Genomic DNA, 12,512 nt, shown 5'->3' with positions numbered 1-12,512 from the left:
TAACTTTTACTGTTTAAGTATAGTTGACACACAATGTTACCTGGGTTTCAGGGGTCTGATGGACGGACTCCACCAGGGTGCACATCACACACGTTCCCACACATGGTCACCCTGTGCCGCCACATACGATTATTACAAGTCTGTCGCCTGTGGTCCTCATGCTGCACCTCTGTCCCAGACTCACTCATCATACCTGGAAGTCTTTGCCTCCCAATCGCTGCTCCTATTCCACCCATCTCCCACCGTGCCCGCAGCGGCCATCAGCAAGCATATTGGGGACTTTTGAACTTTAGTGCACATGACAGCCTGGGAAATTCGTCCCTAAAAATGTGGGACCTGATCTCTGAAACCTGTAAAGAGAAGGTTGAAAAGGATCCTTACAGAAAAGATTACATTAAGGCTCCTGAAATACAGAGGTTATCGTGACCCTAAATGCAATCATGAGTGTCCTCCTGAGACGCAGGTCGAGGAGGATGTGACAAGAACAAGGAGATGCTGATGTGTCCATGCGGACAGAGGCTGGAGTGACACAGCCATGAGCCATGGATGCCAGCAACCACAGGAACCTGCGGGAAGCCACAGACCAGCTCCCCCGGAGCCTCTGCAGGGAGCGTGGCCTTGCGGGCGCCTGGGTTTCCACCTAGTGAAACAGATTTTAGACTTCTGGTCTCCAAAACTGTGACAGAACTTCCTCCTGTTGTTTTACACCACTGTGTTCATGATCATCCGTTATAGCAGCCCCCAGAAACCCATACAGTGTGTATAAGAATCCCTCGGGGCATTTGCTTAAACTTCTGATTCCCCAAGACCCTCCCACCACCCCCTCCAAAGAAAGCTCTGAGTCAGTGGGCCAGAGGTGGGCTGTGGAGTCTGCAGAGACGATGCCACGCAGGGGCCGGAGACCACACCCGGAGAGGCTCTGGGCAGCTGACGGCTGTGGCACCCGCTCCACCTTCTAAGCAGGGACAGTCTTTGCACAAAACCCTGAGCAAGGGGACAGGTCTGGGCAAGCTGGCAGGCGTCCACAGTACAACACAGTTTCTCAGTTTCCACAGAAACTCCAGGCCCAAGCCGGCATCAGAAACACTTGCAGGCCTGGGCCTTGGGGGCCCCACCTTCTCATGTTTATCCACTTTCCCTGGATTTAACCTTGGCCCAGTATCCATCGTTGCAATCCTCGTGGACACATCGGTCTCCAGGAGAAATCCAACCACTCCATGTGGGAAAGGGAAAGAAATACTTATTTTCAGCTTTGAATACACTGCCTGGGATCTGAAGTTGTCACCCACTCGAGTCATCTGACTCCACCCTGAGCAGTCATTTCTTTTTTTAAAAGATTTTATTTATTTATTCGTGAGAGACACAGAGAGAGGCAGAGACACAGGCAGAGGAAGAAGCAGGCTCCCTGAGGGGAACCTGTTGCGGGACTCCATCCCAGGACCCCAGGATCACGCCCTGAGCTGAAGGCAGATGCTCAACCACTGAACTACCCAGGTGTCCCCTGAGAAGTCATTTCATTTTTTGTTTTTTGTTTTTACTGAAGTTTGATTTGTTAACATATAGTATAACACCCAGTGCTCATCCCATCAAGTGCCCCCCTCAGTGCCCATTACTCAGTCACCCCATCCTCCCGCCCACCTCCCCTTCCACAACATTTTGTTTCCCAGAGTTAGGAGTCTCTCATTGTTTGTCTCCCTCTCTAATTTTCCCCACTCATTTTCCCTCCTTTCTTACACCATACACAAAGATAAACTCGAAATGGATGAAAGATCTAAATGTGAGACAAGATTCCATCAAAATCCTAGAGGAGAACACAGGCAACACCCTTTTTGAACTTGGCCATAGCAACTTCTTACAAGATACATCTATGAAGGCAAGAGAAACAAAAGCAAAAATGAACTATTGGGACTTCATCAAGATAAGAAGCTTTTGCACAGCAAAGGATACAGTCAACAAAACTAAAAGACAACCTACAGCATGGGAGAAGATATTTGCAAATGACGTATCAGATAAAGGGCTAGTATCCAAGATCTATAAAGAACTTCTTAAACTCAACACCAAAGAAACAAACAATCCAATCATGAAATGGGCAAAAGACATGAAGAGAAATCTCACAGAGGAAGACATAGACATGGCCAACACGCACATGAGAAAATGCTCTGCATCACTTGCCATCAGGGAAATACAAATCAAAACCACAATGAGATACCACCTCACCCCAGTGAGAATGGGGAAAATTAACAAGGCAGGAAACCACAAATGTTGGAGAGGATGCGGAGAAAAGGGAACCCTCTTACACTGTTGGTGGGAATGTGAACTGGTGCAGCCACTCAGGAAAACTGTGTGGAGGTTCCTCAAAGAGTTAAAAATAGACCTGCCCTACGACCCAGCAATTGCACTCCTGGGGATTTACCCCAAAGATACAGATGCAGTGAAACACCAGGACACCTGCACCCCGATGTTCATAGCAGCCATGGCCACAATAGCCAAACTGTGGAAGGAGCCTCGGTGTCCACCGAAAGATGAATGGATAAAGAAGATGTGGTCTATGTATACAATGGAATATTCCCCAGCCATTAGAAACAACAAATACCCACCATTTGCTTTGACATGGATGGGACTGGAGGGTATTATGCTGAGTGAAGTAAGTCAGTCAGAGAAGGTCAAACATTATTTGGTCTCACTCATACGGGGAATATGAGCAGTCATTTCAAACACGAGTCTGGCCCTGCTGCTCCAGAGCTGAAAGCCCCAGGGGTGGCCTGTTGTTCAAGGAAAACAGGATGGGAGGGGTCCCGCGGCCTGTTGACCCCAAGTGGACAGGCCCTTTCCTCACTGCCCTGCCCCTCCTGACTTTCCTTCAGGCCCAGGAACATGGGTTTCTCCAGACCCCGAGGGACCCAGGGAAGGTGCTCTGGATGCCCCCAAACACACCTTCTTACCCTCTCTCGCTGCGAACCTCGACCCCTGCCCCTCAATCATTTCCTTGCTGCCCCCGCACCCAGCAGGCTCTGACCTCTGCAAGGACAGCTGTCTGTGTGTGTCCTGCTCATCGCCACATCGCTGGTGCCTGGAAAGCTCCCAGAGTGTCGTGAAAACCAAATACATACCTGGTGAATAAATGAGCACACGGGGGTGTGAGACACCCCACGGCTGGACACGGTGCAGCGGGCAGGCCAGACAGGCATCTTCGTGCAGGGGTCAGTGAACCGCCACGGCCCTGGCACAGCTGGGTTCCCTGGCTCTGCTTCTCCCTGAGCCTCCCGGCACATTCCCATTAGAGCAAGTCCCGCGTCCTGCCCACGGCAGAGGAAGCACAGCTTCCAGCTCCACGAGGGGCTCCTTCCGCCACCCGCCTGAATTACCCGCCGTCACGTCCAGATGCCCAGGCGCCGTCCGGGCAGGTAGATCTGCGCCGCTGCTCCCGGGGCCCTCAGTTCCGAGGCAGGAAAGCCAAGTGCGCAGAGTCAGGAGCGCTCCGCTCACCGGCCCCTCCTGCGCAGACGGCGACCACCTCCCCGGGATCCGGCTGGTGCCCGGGAGGAAACAGCCTGTGCTGGGAGCTCTGTCATCCAGGACAGACGTCTGCACGACCTCACGCCCCACACCCCTACAGGAGCCACCGCCGGCGCCGTCCAGGAAGCCCAGGGTCCCCCACAGAGGCGGGAGGCTGGCAGGTTGGCCCCTGGTAGCACCTGAGTCACGTGGCTCCCTCGGCATGCCCAGCCATGAGCCAGGGCGCTGGGCTCGAGCCACAGAAGGATCCAGGCTGCATCGTCCTCTCGGCAAGGACCATAAATCATCCAAGGGCCTGAATGTGCTCTTCAGACAGTTGCAGTTCATGAAGCTTATGGCACTCACAACTATAACTCGGGAAAGGGATGGATAAGCTGACAGCATCCTCTCTCCTGGGCGCCCCTACTGCGGATTTCCCAGGTGAGCAACAGATGAATTGACATCAGGTGTTGCTGGCGGGAATGTAAGGTGGGGCAGCCCTTTGGAAACAGTCTGACAATCCTCAAATGCCACACCTAGCACTACACGGTCACTCCAGGTACCCTTCCACCCCAGGAAATGGAAGCAGTGAACACAGGGCCACATGAAAACTTGGACTTAAATGCCCTTAACAGCATTATTCATAGCAGCCAAGAGCGGAAACAACCCCAGTGTCCATCAGGGGATGGAAGGATGGACACTCATGCTCTATCCGGGCAAGGGATGAAAAGCCATAGAAAGCAATGAGGTACGAAGCCAAGTGGCAACACGTGTGACCTTTGAAAACATTGTGCCACATGAGAGGAGCTGGTTCCCAAAGGCCACGTGGTGTATGGTTCCAGTTATGAGGAACGTCCAGAATGGGCAAATCCATGGAAATGGAGAGCAGCTGTTGGTTGCCACGTACTAGCCACACAGGGTAACTGGGGTTGATTACAAAGAGGTATGAGGTTTCTTTCTGGGGTGCTGGAAATGTTCCGGAAGTAGATGCCAGGGATGGTTGCACAGCACAAGAAGTGTGCTGAGGATCACAGGATTATAATACTTCCAGTTGGAGAGTTTTATAGTGTGTGAATTTCATTTCAATAGAAAACAGAAAATGGTATGTCGGAGAAGACCCGCTATGATCCACGCGCTCATTAGTGGTCTCTAACACAAACACTGGTCCCTCCTGCCCAGGACAGTGAGTATCCCCTCATGCCCAGGATTGCCAGGCTGAAGGCGAAACTCTGGGCACCAGCTTCAAGCAAGAAGGCAGGGTCAGGAGTGTGGGCTCACCCCTCTCCTGGTCTGCGGAATCTCTGTGGGATCACACACCGCAGCCCCCAGCCCTGGCAGGAAGGGTCCCAGCTAAGCCCAGCTAGGGGACTGACTGAGAGTGTCCCCTAGCGACAAGCCCAGATCCAGGGCACTGCGTACTTTGGAGCTGCTCATGTTGTCACCGCGTCACTATGTCACACACTGCCTGCCCTCAGTTCCTGCTGCTGAGTGGCTGTGGATGCCCTGCATCATCCACCTTCTCCGCTGAACCCTTCCCTTCAGCCCACAAACCACTTCAGTGTCTCCTGTTCCTCACCTGTCCTGCACCCTCACCCCAGCCCCATCCCTCCCTTTCTTGTTGCAACAGTTGCACCAGAGATGTGAGACACTCACAGAGCCAAATTCTGTCCTCCAGGCCTCTCTGCTTGTCACTCAGTCCAATGCTCAATGGAGACCATGAGCCAATGGTCCTCACCACCTTGATGTCGCCAAAACCAGTGGTTACTCCTCATCCCCATCTTATTTGACTACCAGTAGCATTTGGACACAGGTCAATGCTCTTTCCTTCTAGAAAGAATTGCACAAGGGGTGTCCTTGAGTGGGCAAGAGGTGTTCAGATCTAGACCCAAGGGGGAGGCTGGTCTTAGCTGGGAGCACAGAGTCCATCCCTGTCCCAGGGCCAAAGGCAGGTGTGCACATGAGGGTAGATGTGACCCTGGGACAGTGGAAGTTCTCTGCTGGCTGTAGCATTTACCTGCAGGACTAGGAATTAAGAACATCGCTGAGAGTGAGAATGAGGTACAGGTGTTGGGGATTTGAAAGGTATGAAATAGTGTCTGTGACCCCAGGTCAGCAAAAGGCCAGGAGACACGGTGCGGCCACCAGGCAGCATAAGAACCCAGCTGCGCTAGGGAGTGTCCACCAAAGGTGAGACAAATCAGCATGTGTATTCATTTGCTGCTAACGAGTTACCCCAAACTCAGTGGCCTAGAACAATAAATATTTATTTTCTTGCGATTTCTGTGCAAGGAAGTCAGGGGTAGCTTAGCTGGGTAGTTCCGGCCCGAGGGTCTTCCTTGGAGCTGATGCTGGCTGGGGTGGCCACCCACCAAAGGCCTGACCGGGCAGAGGGTCACTTCCAAGATGGTGCACTCAGGTGGCTGCTGGCAGGAGGTGCCCCCCTCACTCTGCGGGCTCTCCATGGGGAGCCTGAGTGTCCTTATGACACGGCGGCTGCCTTCCTCCAGTGCGAGCGACACAGAGACCACAGAGGAAACCACAGTGCCTTGTATGACCTGGTCTCCAACGTGGCACACTGTCACCTCCAGTTCGTCTGCTCACTAGCAACAAGCCTGAGGTCCAGGCCGCTCTGGGAGGAAGGCAATCAGCCTTCACCTCTCACAGGGAGGAAGGTCGGACACTTCAGTCACGTCCCGCCGTGCAGGCTCAGATATGGGCTCAGGCTGGGTGGAAAGTTGGGTCCGAGCCGTGATGCTGCCGATCAGACGTGGAATCTGCTGAGGGTTGCACGCACGGGGCTGCAGCAGCCTGAGCACCAGGACTCGTGGGTCCTGCTCCCGCTGCCCTCTGTGAGCAAGTCTTCGCTTTGGTCCACCACCCACCTCTGCCCCGCTCTCGGCTGGCCGCCTCGGAGCGCTCCTTGTTTTTGCTCCAGGCAGGCTTTGGCTTCCCCACCTCGGCCTCTCCAGCTCCAACTCCGTCTCCTGGCCTCTCAAGGGCAGCTCCCACCCCCAACAAGCAGACAATGCCTCGTGGTCCTCAGCAGGGGTCCCGGGAGAGAATCGAATTGGCCCAGCTCACCTTTTGGAGGCAGGCATGCTGGTCCCGTCACCAAGCAGGCTGAGGATGGGCGGCTGGGGCACGAGGTCCGGGCTCGGCCTGTCGCCCTCAAAGCTTCTCAGCCTTCTCACGCACGGGCCCTGGGGTGCAGCAGCTGCCCCCTCGTTCCCGGCTGGAGGCTGTGCTGCTCCCTAGCTGGCAGTGCCCATGCCTGCCTGCACTAGGGATCTGCACCCTGCAGGTGGTGTGATGACATGCTAAAGGATAAATGTGACGCGCATTCTTTCTTTTTTTCTTTTTAAGATTTTATTTATTTATTCGCGAGAAACACAGAGAGAGAGGCAGAGACACAGGCAGAGGGAGAAGCAGGCTCCATGCACGGAGCCCAATGTGGGACCTGATCCCAGGACCCCGGGATCACGCCCTAAGCTAAAGGTAGACGCTCAATCACTGAGCCACCCAGGTGTCCCCATGATGTGCTTTCTTGAATTATCATCTTCACTGACAGATCCGTTTGTAAGAGGAATTTTTAAAATGTTCAGCATGAAATATATTGAGGAAGCTGCCAGGCTCAAGTCCCGAGGAAAGCGTGTTAGCTCTCCCCCTCCCCCAACCCTGCCGTGTAGGAAGCTTTTTCCCATTTAGTGGGACAACTTTGAATGTGGGGGGAAAACACAGCCATGCAAAGATAAGAATTAAAACTCACTGGGGTGCCCAGCTGGCTCGGCCAATGGAGCACACAACTCAACCTCAGGGCTGTGAGTTCAAGCCCTCATTGAGTATAGAGGTGACTTAAAAATAAACTGTTTAAAAACAGATAAATAAATGATAAAATACACCAAAAAAGAAAGATAAACACAAAGCTCACAATGGCGGTCCTTTCTGTCTTGAAGAGGGGAAGATAGGATGGGAAAAAGTGTATAGAAATGTAAGCTGTAGGTTCTTTATGTTCTTAGGTGGGGTAGGGGACACAGAGGAGTTCATTATACTATCAAAAATAACATAATTTAAAAAAGCCACACATGGACTAATGATGAAAGTGTGTCATGAATCAAGGATTATCTTTACTCCAGTTTTGAACACTGACAGGGTCAGGACACTCACCACCTGAGTCCAGAGCGGCCCATCACGGGCTCCTCAGGAAGAACTGACGCTGAGAAAGCCCCGCCGTGCCCCTGCCGACCAGAACAGACACCTGTTCCCTGCCCGCCCCGCCCTGGCTCACCGTCCAGATTCAGCTGCACCTCTGCATAAGGGCTCCCGCGGCAGAGGCCGTCCTGTGCCCCACGCGGAAGCATAATCATTGTCCCACGGAGCTAAATCCTCGACGTGGCAACTGTACTGTTCCTCCCCGAGTCTCTGCCCCTCCACTGTGGCCCAGGGCTGGGCCCGCAACAGATGTCCCATAAATGGGTGATGAACGAATAACTCGCCAAACAGAGGAGTTGCACTCAAGCTTTGGGTCTTGCACCCTTAGATTAGCGAGAGACAGAATATGATCCAGCCCCCACATGGGTAAGATTACCGAGATTTCAGTGCAGGTGCATCCGGAGGGCTCTTATTTCCTGGTGATGGTCTGAAAAGATTTGCATTTATGACTGAAACCAAGGCTAACTAGGAAGGGCTTGGAGAAAACTAGAAGTATCTAGACATAGTAGCTTTGATGCAGCCTGTGAGAGCCCCAGACCCAGAGTAGACCCGGATTTCAGCCTCTCTCTGCTCCATCCTCACGTCACCTGGAGAAACCACTTTTCCCGCTGGCCTTTGCTCATCTGACATAGAGGACACAGGAAGCCCAGCACATAGCTGCACTATGCACTTAAGCAAGCCACACTTGTCTGGAGGAGATGGGCTCCTGCTGAGCTGAATGTAACCATCAGCCCGCTGAGCTCCCCAGGAGGGGGTGCGGGGGTACCCCTCGCAGTTATGCATGCATGCGCACACTCACACCGCACACTGAACCCCCGCCCCCCGCTGAGCCCTTCGTCCCTGTGCAACAGCAGCCATCATCAACTGCCTGTTATCAATGAGGAAAGGCAGATGCATCTCTTGGCTCCTAAGTAGCAGATCAGGATTTGAACCCCGGTCTGTCTTCCCTAAAAGTCCACATGTTTTCCTAAGACTTTATATTGACACTATTTAAAAAATCAGTTAACTAACATATAATGTATTATTGGTTTCAGAGGTAGAGGTCAGTGATGCATCAGTCTTAAATAACGCCCAGTGCCCATCACATCACGTGCCCTCTTTACTGCCCATCACCCAGTGACCCCGTCTCCCCCTCCCCTCCAGCGACCTTCAGTTTGTTTCCTATGATTAAGAGTCTTATGTTTGTCTCCCTCTCTGATTTTGTCTTGTTTTATTTTGTCCTCTCTCCTGTGATCTTCTGTTTTGTTTCTTAAATTCCACACTTGAGTGAGATCATGTAATTATCTTTCTCTGACTTATTTTACTCGGCAAACTATCCTCTAGTTCCAACCAAGTCATTGCAAATGGCAAGATTTCATCCTTTCTGATGGCTAATACTCCATTGCATATATATATACCACATCTTCCTTATCCATTCATCCATCGATGGACATCTGGGCTCCTTCCACAGTTTGGCTATTGTGGACATTGCTGCTATGACTGTTGGGGTGCAGGTGCCCCTTCCGATCACTATGTTTGTATCCCTTGAGTAAATATCTAGCAGTGCAATTGCTGGGTTTAAAGAGACAAGGGATCACTTGAAAACACGGAGAATGCACCTGGAGGGTTGAACTGAGGGCGGCTGGTTCCTTAACATGAGTCCCCACAGGGCTGCTGGGCTCTTGCTGCTAGCCTGGAGGTGAGACTCTTCTCTTTCAGCCACAGAGAACAAGGGCCAGGGACGCCAGGAACAGCGTATAGTCCCCCCTGCAGCCACGACCCGCACATATCCTCTCACAGCAACTGAGATTCTCGCTACCAGAGCAGCCGACTGCAAGCAGCAGTGCTCCAGAGTGAGGGACCCCAGAAGGTTCCAGAGCCAGGGTGGGCTGGCTGCAGGAGCTGGTGGTCTCTGCTGCCCCCTAGAGCCCCTCTCATCCCCACAGGCCTCAGGGATCCCTTTAGAACCAAGTACTCGAGATAACATTGTCTCTAAAGTAACTCACACTTGCCTGCTTCACTCCTCAGAGGGTGGCTGCTAGCTGATTCTCCTGACAAAGAATATTGAAACTTATTTTTAAGTGAGTAGCGCATTCTGAAAATTGATAAAGGGAAAGCACCGTGCATATATTGTCCTCCCTTTTAGGGAAAATATCTGATAAGGCGATGCTTTCTTTATAGAAGAATTGCAGCTGATGAGAGGAGTGGGAGAGAATTGGAAGCATCAACATCTTAAACCCTTAGTGAAATCTAAGCAGCCGTCACCAATGGATGATAAAACTTCAAGGTGAAAAGTTAACGAGGAGCTTGACAGTGGGTGGACCAGGCTGGCACATCGAGACCTGCTTACCGATCTGCACATCGCTAAGCACGGACGCCATTGCCTTCTTGTGTGATACAACAGGATGTGCAACATGGGTCCACCTGTGAGGGAGGAATTCTGTTATCCCCCCAAAAGTGAACTTGAATTTAACCAAACCCCTCAATCTAGTTGCCATTTTAAAGACAATAAAAGGTTTAGAAGAGGGACACCTGGGGGGCTCAGCGGTTTGGTACCTGCCTTCAGCCCAGGACGTGATCCTGGAGTCCCAGGATCGAGTCCCACATGGGGCTCCCTGCATGGAGCCTGCTTCTCCCTCTGCCTATGTCTCTGCCTCTCTCTCTCTCTGTGTCTCTAATGAAAAAATAAATAAAATCTTTAAAAATATATCTGTACTATTGATGTTTTGGACCAGATAACTCCTTGCTGGGGGAGCTGTTCTGTACATTGCAGTTTAGATGCATCTCTGGCCTCCACTTACCAATGCCAGTTGTGCTGTGTAATCATAGCAACTGAAAAATGCCTAGACATCACCAGATGTTCTCTGGGCAGCCAGACCTCCCCCAGTCATGTCACTAGGCTAGAGACGCAATTAAATGGCACCATGAGGATTCCATCAGCTATCTCCCAAATGTGGAAATTCTACAGGACAACAATACAGTCTCTTCCTTAAATAAATGTCATGGGGGGATAAAGGGTGAGGGCAATGTTGTTATAGATCTAAAGGTAGCTGAGAAACCTATCAATCAAATACTATCTGGGGCACCTGACTGGCTCAGTTAGTGGAGAGGGTGACTCTTGATCTCAGGGTTTTGAGGTCGAGCCCCACACTGGGTATAAAGATTACTTAAAAATAAAATCTTTAAAAGAAGATACAATGCATGAGCCCTCTATGTATCCCAATTTGAACAAACTGGGACATTTTGGAGACAATGCGGGAAAACTGAACTTAAGGTGGGTATTACATGCCATTTGCAACAACATGGATGCTAAGTGAAGTAAGTCAGAGAAAGACAAATACCATATGACTTCACTGATATGTGGAATTTAAGAAGCAAAACAAATGAAGATGAGGAGAAAGGAGAGGCAAACCAAGAAACAGACCTTAACTACAGAAAACTGATGACCAGAGGTCACCAGGTTGGATGATGGTTAAAAACAGGTGGTAGGGATTGAGTAGTGTACCTGTTGTGCCAAGCACCAGCTGACATACAGAAGAGCTGAATATTGCACACTTGAAACTAATATAGTACTGTATGTCAACTATACTGGAATTTAAATTTTTAAAAATGGGCAGGGCACCTGGGGGGCCTCAGAGGTTGAGCATCTGCCTTTGGCTCAAGTCATGATCCTGGGGTCCTGGGATTGAGTCTCACATCCAGTTCCCCACAGGGAGCCTGCTTCTCCCTCTGCCTGTGTCTCTGCCTCTCTCTGTGTGTTTCTCATGAATAAATAAATAAAATCTTTCTTCTTTAGTGGATATTAAATGATATTAAGAAATTATTAATTTTGGGCAGCCCTGGTGGCGTAGCGGTTTAGCGCCGCCTGCAGCCCAGGGCGTGATCCTGGAGACCCTGGATCAAGTCCCGCGTGGGGCTCTCTGCATGGAGCCTGCTTCTCTCTCTGCCTGTGTCTCTGCCTCTCTCTCTCTCTCTACATCTCTATGAATAAATAAATAAAATCTTTAAAAAAAAGAAATTATTAATTTTATTGAATTAAAATATTGTAGTTTTTATATAGATATATTTGTCACATCTTTATCTGAAAAACACACTAAAGTATTTTCAATTAAAATGATATTTTTCTGCCGTTTGATTTAAAACATTCAAGCCAGAGACACCTGGGTGCCTCAGTGGTTGAGCGTCTGCCTTCGATTCAGGGTGTGATCCCAGGGTCTGGGATCGAGTCCCACATCGGGCTCCTTGTGGGAAGCCTGCTTCTCCCTTTGCCTATGTCTCTGCCTCTCTCTCTCTCTCTCTCTATCTCTCATAAATAAATAAATAAATAAATAAATAAATAAATCTTTTTTTCCCACTTAAAAAAATATTTTACTTATTTATTCATGAGAGACACAGAGAGGCAGAGACACAGGCAGAGTGGGGAGCTGATATGGGACTCGATTCCAGGACCCTGGGATCATGCCCCCAGCCAAAGGCAGATGCTCAACCACTGAGCCACCCAGGTGTCCCCTCTGCCCATATTTTACTTGGATTATATGTTGTTTCTGCTCCTGAGTTTTAGGAGTCCCTTATAGATTTTGGAAATGAGCTCCTTGGCAGATATTATAGTTTGCAAATATTTTCTCTCACTCCAGAGGAGGCCTTTTTATTCTGCCTTTTCCTTTGTTGTGCAGCTTTTTAGTGTAATGTTTTCTATTTTTGCTTTTGTTGCATTCCATTCCTTCTTCATATCAGTGAATACTATTTCCTCAGGAATGCCCTCCTTGAGCCCCACACCGCCTCCCGTGACAGCTCAGGTCACCAAGCACCAGTTTAGCGCACTTTGCATT

This window comes from Canis lupus, chromosome 7, assembly GCF_011100685.1.
Source record: "Canis lupus familiaris isolate Mischka breed German Shepherd chromosome 7, alternate assembly UU_Cfam_GSD_1.0, whole genome shotgun sequence".
Lineage (NCBI taxonomy): Eukaryota > Metazoa > Chordata > Mammalia > Carnivora > Canidae > Canis > Canis lupus.
Note: the sequence above shows the minus strand (reverse complement) of the source record.